Raw genomic sequence first — 17,161 nt, forward strand, 5'->3', positions numbered from 1 at the left:
ACTAAACACAATCCAAAACTTTCCTTACATGACCCTCACACATAGTAGGTATAGTAGGTTATAATTAAATCTTTGTAGGGTTAAATCATGTGTGTATTTGTTTCCCAGACAAATTCACTGAAAGTTAAGTATTTTTATTTTCTCAAAAACACCTTAAGATGCCTCTTGCTGATTCCCACGAGAGCAACTAAACTCTGGTCAGAATGCCAAGAATTTGATCCGACCATAACATCTGCTAATATTCATAACAAATGGCTGCCATCTTTCAATTAGCTAGCATCATGAGAACGAAGAATAACTAAGTAAACTTTCTGGCACATTTGTATTGTAGAACTCATGATTTCCTGTTGCAGAACAGAGAACTACCAGAAATTCATACTAGATTCAGAAGAGGCCATGAAGCAGAGAATACCAGAAATATGTTTACCTGTATTTCTTTGGTTATGCACACACTTTAAAGTATGTGGATCATAAAAATTATGGATAACATTATGAAAAATAAGAATTTCCTAGCACTTAAGGGTACAGAGGCAACATAAGCATATACTAATAATTAGTTGTTTGAACAGAGCAAGGGAAAATGAGAACTGAGGCACAAATGGAGACTTGTACACCAATGTCCATGGCAGCATTATTCACCATCACAAGAACATGGAAAGAGTCCAGATGTCCAAAAACAAACCAATGGATTAAGAAATTATGGGACATTCACACAATGGAATACTACACAGCATGCAGTAGCAATAATTTTGTAAATCATTACCTAACTTGGGAGGGACTGGAGAGCATTTTATTGAGTGAACTAGTCCCACAATGACAAATATTGTATAAAACAATTATTCTAGAATAAGTATAAGGTTCCAAGGTGTGTAGGGAATGATGGAAGCAGAGGGATGAGTATGTGCAGGGGAAGGGGAGATTAATCATGGAGTTGTACAACTTGAGGGTGTGTGGGAGTGAGGATACAGAGAATTTGCTCTTGAAAATAATGCATTCAAATTTTGTAAATAAACAATTATAATAATCATGAAAAATCAGGAAAGGTGTGTAGGGTTGGAATTTTTCACTATATCTATTCAGTATGTATGCTGAATAATTTTTAAAAATGGACGATATGAAGAAGAGTGTGAGGATTGCAGAAATACTCCCTAAAACCATGTGATGTGCATGATACAATCTTTCTTGATGAGAGATAAAAGACTATACCCTTCAACAGTGATTCCATCTCAACATAAACAAAACAAAAATCCTCACAACTGAACCAATATGTAACATCATGATGAATGAATAAAAGATTGAAGTTGTCAGTGATTTAATTTTTATTGGATTCCCAATCAACATTTGTGGAAACAGCATTCAAGAAATCAAAAGGCATATCACATTGGGAAAATTTGCTATAAAAGACCCCACGAAGATTTTAAGAGCCAATATGTCAATTTAAAAATTAATTTGTGCCTGACCTAAGCCACAATATTTTCAATAGCTCAAGGGCTACGGTGGCATAAAGTTTAACATGTTGTGCTATTCACTGAAAGCTCAGCCAATTGAATCCAGTAGCTGCTTCAAGGATGAGAGATAAGCAATATCCTCTCATAGAGATTTATACTTTCAGAAACCTCTTGGAAATTTGCTAAAATTGAATCTATACCACTGAATTTTCACATTCATGTGTAAGTTTGAAAATGAATAAGAAAGACTAAAGAAGAATCAGTGGCTTTGTATTGTGATGTTGCTAAAGAATGTTAGAACACACCATGACCTGCCAAAAGAACAGAGAAATCTGCCTAGGAGGAAGTGTAACCAATGTACTCCTTAGAGGCAAAAATAATAAAGCTTTGCCTCACATACTTCAGGTATGTTGCTAGGAGAGGCTATTCCTTGGAGAGGGACATCATACTTGGGCAAGATGGGACATCATGGGCAATTGGCTCAAGTATGTCAGGGATTGTGAGGATAGCACAGGATCAAACAGGGTTCACATCTGTTGTTTATAGAATTGATATGAGTTGTACCATACTTGATGGCACCTAACAACAACGAAAAATTGCACAGGAAGAGTTTATATACCTTTTCTCCCCCTGAGCTAGGGATAGATTCAAACTTCTTGAGATGCCCATTCTTTGGATTTGCAGCACAATTCCTTATAGACTATGGTATTAGAGCTCCCTAGGTTAATACTTTCAATGTTGAAAATATTTTCTTAAATCACCTCAGAATGCACTTTCCTGCTTTAGTAAGAGAATCATGAAGAGCATGAAATTTTTCTAGATCATCAGACCCTAGGTGGCCATTGTTGTGGACACTTGTGCCAAGGTGGCGCAAGATAATGGCATGGAAGTACGAAAAGAGTATAGGGCTGGCATGGGATCAGAAAGCTTAGGTTGTCATTCCACCTCTGCTTTGTTCACTAGATGCATGACCTTAGGAAAGCCAGTTTCTACTCCTGACCTTAGGAAAGTCAGTTTCTACTCCTGAAAGAAATGAACAAGTCAAATTAGGTGTCTTCTAACCTAATACCAATAATACAGATTATCCAGTGGTTATTGAGCTCAAAAACACAGGGCTGAACTTCATGTGTGCTCAATTGGAAAATCTTCGCCTGGAGATTGTCCATTTGTTTCTTCGCTTTTTACATAATTTCAAAGTTACAAAGAATTAAAAGTATAATATTACAAACTCACCTGATTTAACCATCCAGAATGAATAATGTTAACATTTTTACTTTTATATTACCTCAAGTAATTTTGTTTTATTAAAGAAATAAAACAGTAAAGATACAACTAATCCCCTTTAACTACAATCCAGAGTTCTTTCTGTACTTCAGAATCCCCTCTGGAGGTAAATAGCACGTTCAACTTTTAGACTCTTACATACCTATGTAAGTACCTTGGAAAAATCCCCAAACATATTTTTTATATGACTAAAAGATTGTCTTATAGGTGAAATATCTCAGTCACAAAAGGACAAATACTGCATAACACCACTGTTGTAAAGCAGCACTGACATGGGGGTTTTGGGGGAAATTAGGAAAAGAGTGGATAGATGATAAACACTGCATTGTAACAGATGAAGGAAAGAACTGTTTAAAAGGTATATATTATTAGGCATTATATGTATGACAAATATCCAGAATAAGAGATACGTTGCAATGTGGACTGGGAGAGGGGAAGGAGGGGGTAGGGAGGAAATTGTGCAACAATGAATAAACATTTAAAAAAGAAAATGAACACTGGGGGAGGGATAAGGGAAATGGAGGGAGGAAAATGTGCAAAATAAATGATTGGAAATCCAACTTTTCTGTAAACTTTTGTTAAAATCACAACTTATAAAAGTAAAAAGCCATATTATAAAACAAAAAAGTTTGTTCTGTAAAAGAAAGATGGGTACAAACAAACTGGGGCCTCTTGTGAAGTGAGTGCCACTGAAGTGAAGTCTAAGAGAGTGTACCTGAATGCACTACACATGCTATAGCTATATTGCCACCTTGGATTTCATACACAGAGCCCTGTCCACGTCTCACAGGATAATTTTGTCCTACATCATAATAATTTCTATGCCGTGGACTATCACAAATATATCAGCAAGTTATTATTGTTGTTAAGTGCCATCAAGTTTGAACTGACTTATAACTGACCTTCGCTCAGGTTTTCAGAGGTAGTAAATCACATAGGAGATTGCAGGTCTTTTTCTTACAAAGAAGTTGGTGGATTCAAACTGTGTTTCTTTGGGTTGACAGCACAGTTCCTCACCGCCACGACACTAGAGATCCCGGAAGGCCACTAATACTGTCCAATTTTTAGTCTGTTGTAGGAAGTTTTGATTCATAGCAGATAATTGATTGTTACTCCTCAAAGGGCAAAACTATAAAAATTATAAACACAGGGCAGAGCAAAGACCCAAAACACTGGTTATTCCTACTTCAAATCAATGTCTAGGTAAAGAATAATATGTTGATAATAAGTATTAATTATGGATGTTTTCTTTGTTGTTGAGTGTTGCCAAGTTGGCTCTGACTCATAATGACTCTATGTATAACAGAATAAAGCACTGGCTCACCCCATGTCATCCTCACAATTCGTATTGTCGCAGTCACTATCAATCTATATCATTGATGATCCTCCTCTCTTTTGCTGACTTTCAACATTATTTTGTTTGATACCTTTCTCCTAGGACTGGTTTCTCTAGATAACATAACTCAATGTACTATTGATTCACAATATTAGCACAATACTTCTTGTTGTTGTTGTTATGTGCCATCGAGTCACCTGCAACTCATAGCGACCCTATGTACAACAACCCTAAATCCTGCTCTAACCTGTGTTAATCTCACTATCTCCGACACATCTACCCCTACTACCCCAGTCACTGAATCAATCCACCTCATCAAGGGTCTTCTTTTCCTGCGCTGTCCCTCCATCCACCCAAGCATGACATCCCTCTCCAAGGACTGGTCCTTCCTTGCAACATGTCCAAAGTATGTCAGACGGAGCTGACAGAGCTTCAGAATCCTTGCCTCCAAGCAGTAGCCTGGTCTCACCCTCTCTAGAATGAACCTATTTGTTCTCCTAGCAGTCCATGGTATATTCAATACTCTTCTCCAACACCACAGCTCAAAGGCATCAATTCTCTTTCTATTCATCCCTAGTCATTGTCCAGCTCTCTGATGAAAGCAAGTGATTGCAAAGACCATGGCCTGTATCAGGCACACCTTAGACTCCAGACTGACATTGTTGATCTTCAGTACTTTGGAGAGGTCTCTTACAGCAGACTTTCCCAATGCAATGCATCTTTTTGTTTCCTGGCTGCTTGTATCAAGAGTGTTGATTGTGGAGCCAAGCGAAATAAAGCTGTGAACAATCTCAATCTCTTCACCATCTATAATGAAGCTGCCAATTGGTGCAATGGTGAGAATCTTTGTTTTCTTGATGATCGTGAGATTCAGTCCACATGAAGGCTGCAGCCCTTGACCTTCTGTATTAAGTGCTTCAGGTCTTCCTCAGTTTCAGCAAAAACGGCTGTTTTATCTGCATAGCACATATTGTCGATGAGTCTTCCTCTAATCCTGATGCCACATTTCTCCTCATACATCCCAGCCTCCTAGATAATCTGTTCTGCATGTAAGTTGAAAAAGTGTGGAGATAGGACACATCTCTGGTGTACATCCTTCCCAATTTTGAACCATGTAGTGTTTCCTTTTTCTATTCTAAAGACTGCTTCCTTGTCCAAGTATAGGTTTCACATAAGCACGATCAAGTGTTCTTGGATTCCCATTCTTCTAAGAGTCAGCCACAGTTTTTTGTGGTCCACACAGTCAAATGTCTTTGCACAGTCAATGAAACACAGATAGACATTCCTCTGGTACTCTCTTTCAGCCAAGATTCCTCTAACACTAGCTACAATATCCCTAGTACCACCGCCTGTTCTAAACCCAGCCCGCACTTTGGGAAGTTCTCTGCTGATGTGCTGTTCCAGACTTTTTTGGATAATCTTCAGCAGCATCTTGCTCACGTGTGATATTTTTTATATTGTTCAGTAATTTTCTCACTCTGTTGGCTCACCTTTCTTTAGAATGGAAAGAAATCTAGATCTCTTTAAGTCAGTTGGCCAGGTGATTGTTCTCCAGATTTCTTGGCACAGCTTGGTGAGCACATATAGGACAGCATCTGTTTGCTGAAATATATCAATTGGTATGCCGTCAGTTCCTGGGACCTTGTTTTTTGCTAATTCTTTCAGAGCAGCTTGAAGTTCTTCCTTCATCACCACAGGCTCTTGATCATACGTTGTTTCATGAAATTCTTATGTGTACAACAACAACCAGAGACAAAGAAGAGGAAACAGAAGACTTCTACCAACTTTTGTACTCAGAGATCAATCCAATATGCAGTCAAGATGCATTAATAAGAGGTGAATGGAATGCAAAAGTTGGGAAAAGAGAAGAAGGATAGGTAGTTGAAAAACATGGACTTGATGACAGAAATGAACCTGGAGATAGAATGATAATATTTTGCACAATCAATGACTTAGTCATTGCAAATATATTTTATAAGAAACATAAATGCAGGCTACACACCTGGTTTCCCCTAATGGTATGAATAGAAATCTGATTGATTACATTTGTGGAACAAACCATAGGAGAAGCTCAATATCAGCTGTATAAACTAGGCCAGGCCAGGTGATGACTGTAGAATAGACCACCAACTATTCATATGCAAGTTCAAGCTGAAATTAAGGAAAATTAAATAAAATCCATGGGAACCAAAATATTACCTTAAGTCTAACCCACCTGAACTTCAAAACCATCTTACGAACAGATTGAGGCCTTGAACACTAAAGAGTGAAGACCAGATGTTTTGTGGGAGGATATCAAGACTATCATTACAAAGACAGAAATGAAAGCAAAGACCAAAATGGATTTCAGAAAAGACTCTGAATAATGCACTAGAGCACCAAGAAGCCAAAGCAGAGGGAAGAAATAAAGTATTAGGGCACTGAACAGAAGATTTCAAAGGGCAGTGCGGGAAGACAAAGTAAAGTGCTACAGTCAGAAAATCAAAGGGGCAAACTAAAAAATCAAACCACTGGCAAGAAAAGAATTTTTGTTCTATTCTCACCACGTCCTCTCCAACATTTATTACTTGTTGCCCTGTTAAACGTTGGCACTGCTACTGGGATGAGATAGTATCTTTTTGTGGTTTTGATTTACATTTCTCTTATTGCCAGTGATTTGGAGCATTTCTTCATATGTCTGTTTGCCATTTGAATATCTTCCTTCTGTGAAAATTCTTTCCATGTCTTTTGTCAATTTTGTAATTGTATTATTAGTCTTTTTCTTGTGGAGGCCCAGGAGTATTCTGTAAACTTTTGTTACAAGACTCTTGTCTGAGATGGTATTACCAAATATTTGTTCCCAGTCTGTAGGTTTTCTTTTCACCCTGTTGGAAAAAGTTTTTGTTGTGTATAGAGATTTAATCTTTAGACGGTCCCATGCATGAATTTTATCCTCTTTAGATTGTACATTTATGGTTGTATTTGGCAGTCTCTTTATACCTTGGAATAGGGCTTCTAAGCTTACTCCCAGTTTGTCTCTTATGAATAATACAGCTTTGGGTTTACTCCCAAGTTTCTGATCCACCTTAAGTTGATTTTTGTGTATGGTGTGAGATGTGAATCCTGTTTCAGCTTTCTGCTTGTTGCAGTCCAGTTTTGCCAGCACCATTTGTTGAAGAGGTTATTATTTCTTCATTTGATAGCTTTTATTTTCTTGTAGAATATCAGTTGACCATAGATAGCTGGGTCTATTTCTGGGTTCTCAATTCTGTTTCATTGTTCTATGTGCCTTTCATGTACTAGTACCATGCTGTTTTGGTTACCACTGCTGTGTAGTAGGTTTTGAGGTCAGAGAGTGCTATACCTCCAACCTAACTTTTGTTTCTCAGAAGTGTTTTGCTTATTCAGGGTCTCTTGTCTCTGAGATAGGAACTCTTATACATTGTTGGCAGGATTATAAAATGATACAGCCATTCTGGAAGGCAGTTTGGTGCTTCCCCATAAAGCAGAACATAGAAATTCCATATGACCCAGATATTCCACTATTTGGAATATACACTGAGAATATGAGAACTGAAGCACAAATGGAGACTTGTACACCAATGTTTGTAGCACCCTTATTCATCATCGCAAGAATATGGAAATAGTCCAGATGTCCAACCACGATTGAATAGATTCAGAAATGGTACATTCATACAAAGGAATACAACGCAGGATGCAGGAGCAATAATTTTACAAATTATTAGCTAACTTGGGAGGGAATGGACAGCATTTCTTTGGCATCAGTAACAAAAAACCTCTTTACCTTTATTCACCTGTCGTGACCTACTTGCCCAAAGGAACACAGGCCATGTCAACAGCTGATAGTTTATGACTGTTTACAAAGTCAGGATTCAACATCACATAGTGGTATAAGTCTTCCAGCATGTGTGTGTTTACTATACACCTGGATAAGGCCCAGGTCAATTGATATGGCCTGGATGATTGCCCAAAGAATAGAGTGAAACTTCATTCCTGAGGCTATGAATTAGTAAATCTTAAACTCTAAGTGAAAGAGAACTTAATACCAGGAACAGAAAAGCTCTGTTAATAGGGTAGGTACTTTAAAGTCCCTCAGAGGAGGGAATGGAGATGGTATTCCCACTTAAAGTGGTGGGTAAGTGAAAATGAGAGTTAAAGAAAAGATTGATTGGAAGTCTGTTGATGAAGCTATTAGAACTCTGCTAACACTGGTCCCATGCTCCAGTAAAAGGATGGAAAACTGAATTAATAATCTCTAAAGAAGTTTAAAACACAAATATGGGTAACTTTAATCTATTCTGAATCTATTCAATTGTGGTTGGACATCTGGACTGTTTCCATGTTCTTGCTTTGGCCCTTGGCTAAGGCTATAGCTTCCTACTGATGTTAATTTATCCACCACTAAGCTTGGGCTAATAGGTGACATCATCATGTTGTTGTTGTTGTTATGTGCCTTCGTGTCACTTGAAACTCATAGCAACCCTATGTACAACATCCCTAAACCCTTCCTTATCCTGTGCCAATTTCATTGTTTCTGACACACCTACCTCCATTACCCAAGTCACTGAATCAATCCTTCTCATTGAGGGTCTTCCTCTTCTGCCTTGTCCCTCCACCCTCCCAATCATGATGTCCCTCTCCAAGGACTGATTCCTCCTTGCAACATGTCCAAAGCATGTCAGGCAAAGCTTCAGAATCCTTGCCTCTAAGGAGCAGCCTGGCTCCACCCTCTCCAGGACAAACCTGTTTGTTTTCTTAGAAGTTCATGATATATTCAATACTCTTCTCCAACACCACAGCTCTAAAGGCATCAATTCTCCTTCAATCATCCCTAGTTATTGTCCACATAACAAGTGATTGCAAATACCATGGCCTGTATCAGGCGCACCTTAGTTTCCAGACTGACATCGTTGCTCTTCAGAACTTTAGAGAGGTATCTAACTGCAGACTTTCCCATCACAATACGTCTTAATTTCCTGGCTGCTGGTATCAAGAGTGTTGACTGTGGAACCAAACAAACTAAAACCGTGAACAATCTCAATCTCTTCACCATCCATCATTATACTGCCAATTGTCCACCAACTACTCATATGGAAGTTTAAGCTGAAGTTAAGGAAAGTGAAATCAAGTCCACGGGACATCACGATAGGTGGAGAAAAAAATTGAAACTGTCAACAACTTCATCTTACTTGGACCCACAAACTTGGTCAGGAGATCAGGAGATATATTGAAGGGTGAAGACTTGCAGTTAATGACCTCTTCAAATTATGGAGGAGCACTGATATTAGTTTGAAAATTGAAGTGTGCCTGATTCAGATCGTAGTCTTTTAAATCACTTGCTATTCTGCTGAGAGTTGCATGATGAATAAGGATGACAGAAGAAAATATGAAGCCTTTGAACTGTGAGGTTGGAGAAGAGTACTGAACAGATATGTCTTGATGAAAGTGCAGCCCAAAGGATTCTTGGAATCAAAGATAATAAAACTTCACCTCACATACTTTGGGCATGTTGCTACGAGAGGCTTTTCCTTGGAGAGAAACATCATGCTTGGAATGGTAGGGAGACGGTAAAGAAGATCCTTAACCAGGTGGTTGAGCAATGAGCTCAACTGAGTCTGAGATCTTAAAGTTGGCACAGGATAAGACAGGGTTCAGATCAGTAGTTAATAAGGTTCCTATGAGTCGTACTTGACCGATCGTACCTAACAACAACAAGGTTGCTCCCTGGTGATGTAGCAGGCTACAAGGTGAGCTGTAAACCAAAAGGTCAGTGGTTCTAATCCACTAGTTACTCTGCAGAAGAAAGATGGGCAATCTTCTCCCATTTGTATATACAGTATTGGAAACCGAAAGGATGCTGCTCATTATTTGTATTTGACTCAATGCCAATGGGTTTGGTTTAGCATCTCGTAAGCTTGGGCAGAGGAGCCCTGATGGTAGTAGAGTGGTTAAGAGCTTGGTTGTAAACCAAAAGTCTGCAAGTGAAACTCACCAATTGGTAAAAAACAAACAAAAAAAATAAGATGTGACAATCTGAATTCATAAAGATTATCGATTTACAAATCCTGTGGGGCAGATGACTGTGAATTGGAAACAACACCGTGGCGATGAGTTTAGTTTGGTGCAGAACTTTTGAGAGTAGCAAGGCCTAGACTGTCAAGGATAGTGTCACTGGGAAAAGGAGTACTGGGCTCAGCACATCTTCATCGCATCAGATTACAGAGGCCTGGTCAACTTCTTCCTCTTCCTTCCAAATGCTTGGAAAACATAAGACAGATGTAAGGAAGTTTATTTTTTTCCTGTCCTCTGCTTTGTTTCCAGTCTTGTCCATGATAATTACTGATTACCTTTAGGTTGTCACTCACCATATTTCTAGGTCATTAACTGTGATTCAGACATAGGTAAGCCTGGGGAGACTCGAGATAGATTCCTATCACATGGATCTCATCATGAGGTTCCAGAAAGGAGAGTACTGACACCACTTAGAGGTTAGCTGGAGATGGGGACTTTGTATATTCTGTGTTTAGAAGATCTGGGGTTGGGAGAATCCTGAGTTTCAGAAGGATAACAACCCTCATCATCCATTTATCACACTTTTTGCTTTCATCTTACTTTGACATTTTAGCTCAGTTTTTGAGGCCCATCAACATCATTTAGGCTATACAAGATGAACATATGTACAGCATCTCCTCTCTACATCTATCTTACCACACTTAAACTCCTACTGTAGCTGAGGGTGTTGCAGAATTTCTAAAGTGCCCTTTAAGATGTTCTGCTTTCACTGTCCTTCAGAACCTGTAAAGTTGATGCTATTCATACATCTATGATTGTTATATTGTTGTACGCAAAAGAGAGAGATCATACTGGGTGGATATAACCTAATTTCAAAAACCAAAATACAAACCCATCGTCATAGAGTTAAATCTTTATGGAAGTAGAATGTCCATATTTCTCCCTTAGAGCAGCTAGTAGGCTTTAAGCACCAAACTTTGGTTAGTAGTTGAATACATTAACCATATTGCCATCCGAGTTCTTGCCAAATTATGTTGTTGTTATGTGCCATCAATCTGTAATCAATTCATAGTTGATCCTCCAGCAGGTTTTCAGAAGCTGTAAATCCTACAGAAGGAGACTGCCCATCTTTCTTCCTTGGAGTATTTGGTTTATTTGAACTACTTGCCTTGGGGTTGGCAATGTAACTCCTTATCATCTGGCCACCAGAGCTCCCTTGCCTAATTATAAGGGTCCTTAAAAGCAAAAAGCTTTTCCTTGTGGAAGAAGTAGAAAGTCACAGAGATATGGAGTATGAGAAAGACTTGACACAGGATTACTAGATTTGGAGGTGGAATCAACCACTTGCTAAGGAATGCTCGCATTCTCTAGAAGCAAAGAATGAACCCTGGCTGAAACTCCACAAGGAGACTAGAATGTCAGCAACCAGGAGTCACAAACAACAACCTGGATGAACTTTAAAGTGGTTTCTTCTCCAGAACATCCAGTCCAGCTAACATCTTGACCTTAGCATGAAACCCAAAGCAGAGAACACAGACAAGCCCTCCAGCTTTCTGCTCTTGGTGGACAGTCTCCATTTAGCAAGGGGTAGACATGGAGAGACTGTTAAGCTCATCTTCCTTCAGCAGACTAAAGCAGCAGAACTGGGACAAATGAGGAAGGTTTAATGGAGAAGTTCAGGTTTGAGAGGGATCTAAGATTCTTACTATTGTTGTTGTATACAATAAAGTCAGAGCTGGCACACAGCTGACCCTCCAGTGAGTTTTCAAAGGCAGTAATATCATATAAAAAGATTCCCCAAATGCAAATAAAGGACACTCTTACCTTCAGAGACTTGACCCCTTTGCATTTTTAATTCAAAGATTTAACCAAATGTGAGCCACAAAATCTCTGGGGGTGCAATTCCTTTTCAGCAGACATCCCCAGAATATCCTTATACAATCTGTAACAGAGTTTTTGGGAGTATTATAGGAGTAGGAGGACATGGGAGCTTCTCTGGAATGACTCTAACATGTAACTTTATAGGATGATGTCTGTGGATGTGAAGAATAGACACATCTCATTCAAGAAGGCCACACATAGAGATACAGATGCAATAATGCAACAATGAATGAATGGAAATCCAAAATCTCTATAAATGTTCATTAAAATTAATAAAATAAAATTTAAAAAAAAGCCTGCAGGAAAGTTGTATTAGTTTTCTTCTGCACCTGTAACAGATTTGTTGTTGTTGTTGTTATGTGTCGTCGAGTCACTTACAACTCATACTGACACTACGTACAATATAGCCCTAAAACCTGCTCTCTCCTATGCAAACCTTATTGTCTTTGACACATCTATCCTCATTACCCCAGTCACTGAATCAATCCACCTTATTGAGGGTCTTTTTCTCTTGTGTTGTCCCTCCACCTTCCCAAACATGATGCCCCGCTCCAAGGACTGGTCCTTGCCTCCAAGAAGCAGCATGATTTCACCCTCTCCAGGACTAACGTGTTTGTTTTCCTAGCAGTCCATGGAATATTCAATACTCTTCTCCAACACCACAACTCAAAGGCATCAGTTCTCCTATCATCCCTAGTCATTGTCCAGCTTTCTGATGTAAGTAATTGCAAAGACTATGACCTGGATCAGGCACACCTTAGTTTCCAGACTGATATCGTTGCTCCTCAGTACTATGGAGAAGTCCTTAGCAGCAGATTTCCTCAATGTGATTCATCTTTTCATTTCCTGGCTACTGGTATTGAGATTGTTGATTGTGGAGTCAAGCAAATTGAAGCTGTTAACAACCTCAATCTCTTCACCTTCTATCATGATGCTGCCAATAGGCCGAGTAGTAAGGAACTTTGTTTTCTTGATGTTGAACTTCAATCCATATTGAAGGCTGCAGTCCTTGACCTTCTATAGCAAGCACAGCAGAGGAAGACCCTCGATGAGATAGATTGTTTCAGTGACTGGGTTACTGGGAGTGAGTGTGTCAGAGACAATAAGATTGGCACAGGATAGAGCAGGGTTTAGGGCTATTGTACATAGGGTGGCTATCATTAGCAGGTCACTCGATGGCATGTAACAATAAGAACAATAACAGCAGCAGCATGCTAAAATATCATCATCATCATCATCATCATTGCTATAATATCCTGTTAGGTAGTATTTCACTTTTCCTAGGGAATATTGTCTTTGTTGTTCTTTGCCATCAAGTTGCCTGTGACTCATAGTGACCCTATGTACAATATCTCTGAATTCTGCTTTATCCTGAACCATTCTCACTGTTTCTGATACATCTATCCCCATTATCCTGGTTACTATGTCAATTCATTTTATCCAGGGTTTTCCTTTGCTGCTTCATTCTTTCACCCTTCCAAGCATGATGTCCTTCTCCAGGGGTGGGTTTCTCCTTGCCAAATGACCAAAGTATGTGGGTAGAGCTTCAAAAACCTTGCTTCCAGAGAGAAACTTTGTTTCACACTCTCCAGGATAAACCTGATTGTTCCCTTGGTAGTCCATGGTGTGTTTAATATTCCTTTCCATCATCACTACTCAAAGGCAACAATTCTTATTCTGTAATCTTTGGTCATTATCCAGCTTTCTGATGCATAACAGGTAATTTTGAAGACCTTGGTCTGAATCACACATACATTAGTCTCCAGACTGACATAGCTGCTTTTCAGAACTTTTGAGAGAACCCTGACATTACCTAGCAGGAAGCCTTCCCCAGAACAATTTGTCATTTAATAACTTGACTGATGTTACTAAGAGTGTTGATTGTGGAGTTGAATAAGCTGGAATTGTTTATAATCTCATTCTCCACCTATAATGGTGCTTCCAATTGTCCCAGTAGTTGTCTTCTTGTTGATCTTCAATTCATAATGAAGACTGTAGTCTTTAACTTTTTGAAGGAAATACTTCAGTCCCTTCTTTGTTTCAGTAGGTAAGGTTGTTTCATCTGCATAAAGCATGTTGATGAATATTTCTCTAATCCTGATGCCATATTTCCCTCATAAAGTCAAGCCTCTCAAATGATCTTTTCCCACATATAGATTTAAAAGGTATGGAGACAAGATGCATCCCTGACACACTCCTTTCCTGATTTTAATCCATGCAGTGTTTGTTGGTTTTTTATTTTTGTTCGTTTGTTTTTCTGTTCTGAGGACTACTTCCTGGTTTAAGTATAGGTTTCACATGAGCACAACCTGACTTTTATCTCTGGTAATTCTCTCTTTTTTTTTTGTGAGAAAAATTTATATTTACAATTAGCCCGCTGGACTCAGTTTAGATGATCCCAATTTTGTTGGCAACATCCAAAGCATCATATTCAGGAGCAAGTTGAACATAGGCCTTCTTCTCTCCATCAGGCCTAATCAAAGTGTTGACCTTAGCCACATCAATGTCATAGAGCTTCTTTACAGCTTGTTTAATTTGGTGCTTAATGGCCTTGACATCCACAATGAACACAAGTGTGTTGTTATCTTCTATCTTCTTCATGGCTGACTCAGTGGTCAGGGGAAATTTGATGATGGCATAGTGGTCAAGCTTGTTTCTCCTGGGAGCGCTCTTCCGGGGGTATTTGGGCTGCCTTTGGAGTCTCAGCGTCTTAGGCCGCCGGAACGTGGGTGACGTGCGGATCTTCTTTTTTTTTGTCTGTGGACGCCCTTCAGGACTGCCTTCTTGGCCTTTAATGCCTTTGCTTTCGCTTCAGTTTTGGGAGGGGCAGGGGCTTCCTTCTTGGCTTCAGGCGCCATCTTCGTAGAAAAAGGTAATTCTCTTTGGATGTACTATTTCAGCCATGGTGGTGTTTTTTTGTTTTTTTTTTAATCTTGCTGTGGTTTGTTGGTTTTTGTGTGTGTGCATGTGTGTATGTTGTTTTTTGTTTGGGTTTTGTTTTTTTTTTACTAATATTCATCAGGCTTTCTCTTCTACGTGATATAAATTATATTGTGCAATAATTTCCACACTCTGTCAAGTCACCCTTTTTTGGAATAGGAAAAGTCAGTTGGCCTGGTCCTAATTCAGTAAAAATGAGTGATTCCTGAAGACCTTAAAAAAATGACATAAAGGAGGTTAATCTCTATGGTGGAAAAATGTTTCAACACCTCTCAAATTAAGAAAACTTCTTAGGTGGAGATTATGGACTTAATTTTCTATTTCTATATATAGAGCTAGTACCTGAAACAGGAAGAATAACAGACTTTGTATTCTGTAGCTTTGAAAAGCCAGCAAACAATGTCAAGGTGTCTACTTCAGGTTTTTTTTTATTGTTTTCTCTCCTAGCCAACACCTCATAAATTTAGAATCAATGTCATAAAAGATAAAAAGTATGTAATCACAGCTTCTGCTTTGTTACAAAAAGCTTCCATGAAACCTGCTAACAATGATCCCATTCAAAAACATATGTAAAACAAAGGAATAGAATCTTTTGAAACTTTGATATTTATCAGCTGGAGAGCAGTGTGTAAATAGGGGGAAATTATAAATGAGTCATTAAATATTTGTAATGTCTCAAAAAAGAGATTACCAGAACAATGAGTTAACCTATGGTTGCCAGTATAAACTGGATTCTCACTGTTAATCTGTTAATATTGTACATTATTTTCAATACCATAAATTATTATGTCTACCATTAAGCATTATTTGCAGCTTCATAAATTATCATTACTTGTTAGAGTTATCACTGCAAAAGTTATAAGCCACATTTTTGCTGCACTGCAAATCCAAAGGCATGTGGTTCAAGGCCAACAGCTACTCCATAGGAGAATGATAGGCAATCTCCTCCCATGTAATTCATTGCCTCTGAAAACTCACCGGAAAGACAGCTATGTATTGGTTCCAACTCGATGGTACACAACAACAACTATTATCAGTAATTAATAACTATTGAAAGTAGCCTTGTTAGCCCAGTAGGTAAACCAGGCTGCCAACAAACAGGTTTGTGATTTAAACCCAGGAGCAGATCTCCCAGTCTGTTCCTGTAAATATTACACCCCAGAAAACCCTATTGGGATATTCTACTTTATCACATAAGGCTGCTGAATAGAAAAATCTATTTGATGACCACACAAACAATGACTGCTGAGGGCTTACTACGCATTAAGTAATATTTGTTCCAAGTGCCTGACAAATTTCCATAGTAACTCATCAAATCACTCATTCATTACTGTCAAATCAGAACCTTCCATTGAGTTTTCTGAGGCTTATATCATATGGGAGCATATTATCATTCTCCCAGAGTAGCTTGTGAATTCAAACCACCTGCTTTTACCCACTAGCTATCATTATAATCTATTTTTTATTAATATGAAAACTGAGACACAGTGGTGTGAAACTGAATTTCCCCAAGAAAATACAATTAGGACATGGAAGGTTGATATTTGAAACTAGTTACAGGAACCAAATATTTAATTTCATGCTATATTGTGTATATAAAAATTGTCACTATCCGCTTCAATTATTTAGACCCTCCCAGAAGAGCTGTGGGTGATCAATAACATTACTGGTAAGTATATTCATTTTCTCCTGGACACAGAGCCTACTAATTGGTCCTAAAAACCTTCTGAGGTCCCAACACTTCTCACTATTTCTTAGTTGTCGGAATGGATGGAAAACCTCATAAGCAGTTCCTTACTTTACCTCTAACTTGCATTCGAACTTCCGAGTTGTAAAACAACCCAGTGGTAGATGGAATTTCCTGCAGGACTTAAGAATCATAAATGACATAGCTGAACCTCTACATCTTGTGGTTCCTAACCTCTACACTATAATAGACAAAGTGCTAGTCTATAGGTCTTTTATTGTAAGAACCACCTTCCCTCTGTTACTTGATTTGTGCCACTGCTAGAACTTCTACTCAGAATATTATTGCTTGTTAATTTTTGACACATGTACTTTTAACTTGTTAGTTAAATTTGTGTCTTCTAGGTTGTAACAACTCCATGATACATCTTCAAGGATATGAACATGTACAGCTAAGCACAATTGATAACAGTGAATCTAAATTCCAAAATCAATCTCCATAATAGTCTATGTGTTTCCTACTGCCAAAGGGGCCCTTTAGAGTACTGAGAGAAGATCTTCACCCTGAAATCCA

The sequence above is a fragment of the Elephantulus edwardii genome, unplaced genomic scaffold, assembly GCF_000299155.1.
Source record: "Elephantulus edwardii isolate Elephantulus edwardi_28Jun2011 unplaced genomic scaffold, EleEdw1.0 scaffold00249, whole genome shotgun sequence".
NCBI lineage: Eukaryota > Metazoa > Chordata > Mammalia > Macroscelidea > Macroscelididae > Elephantulus > Elephantulus edwardii.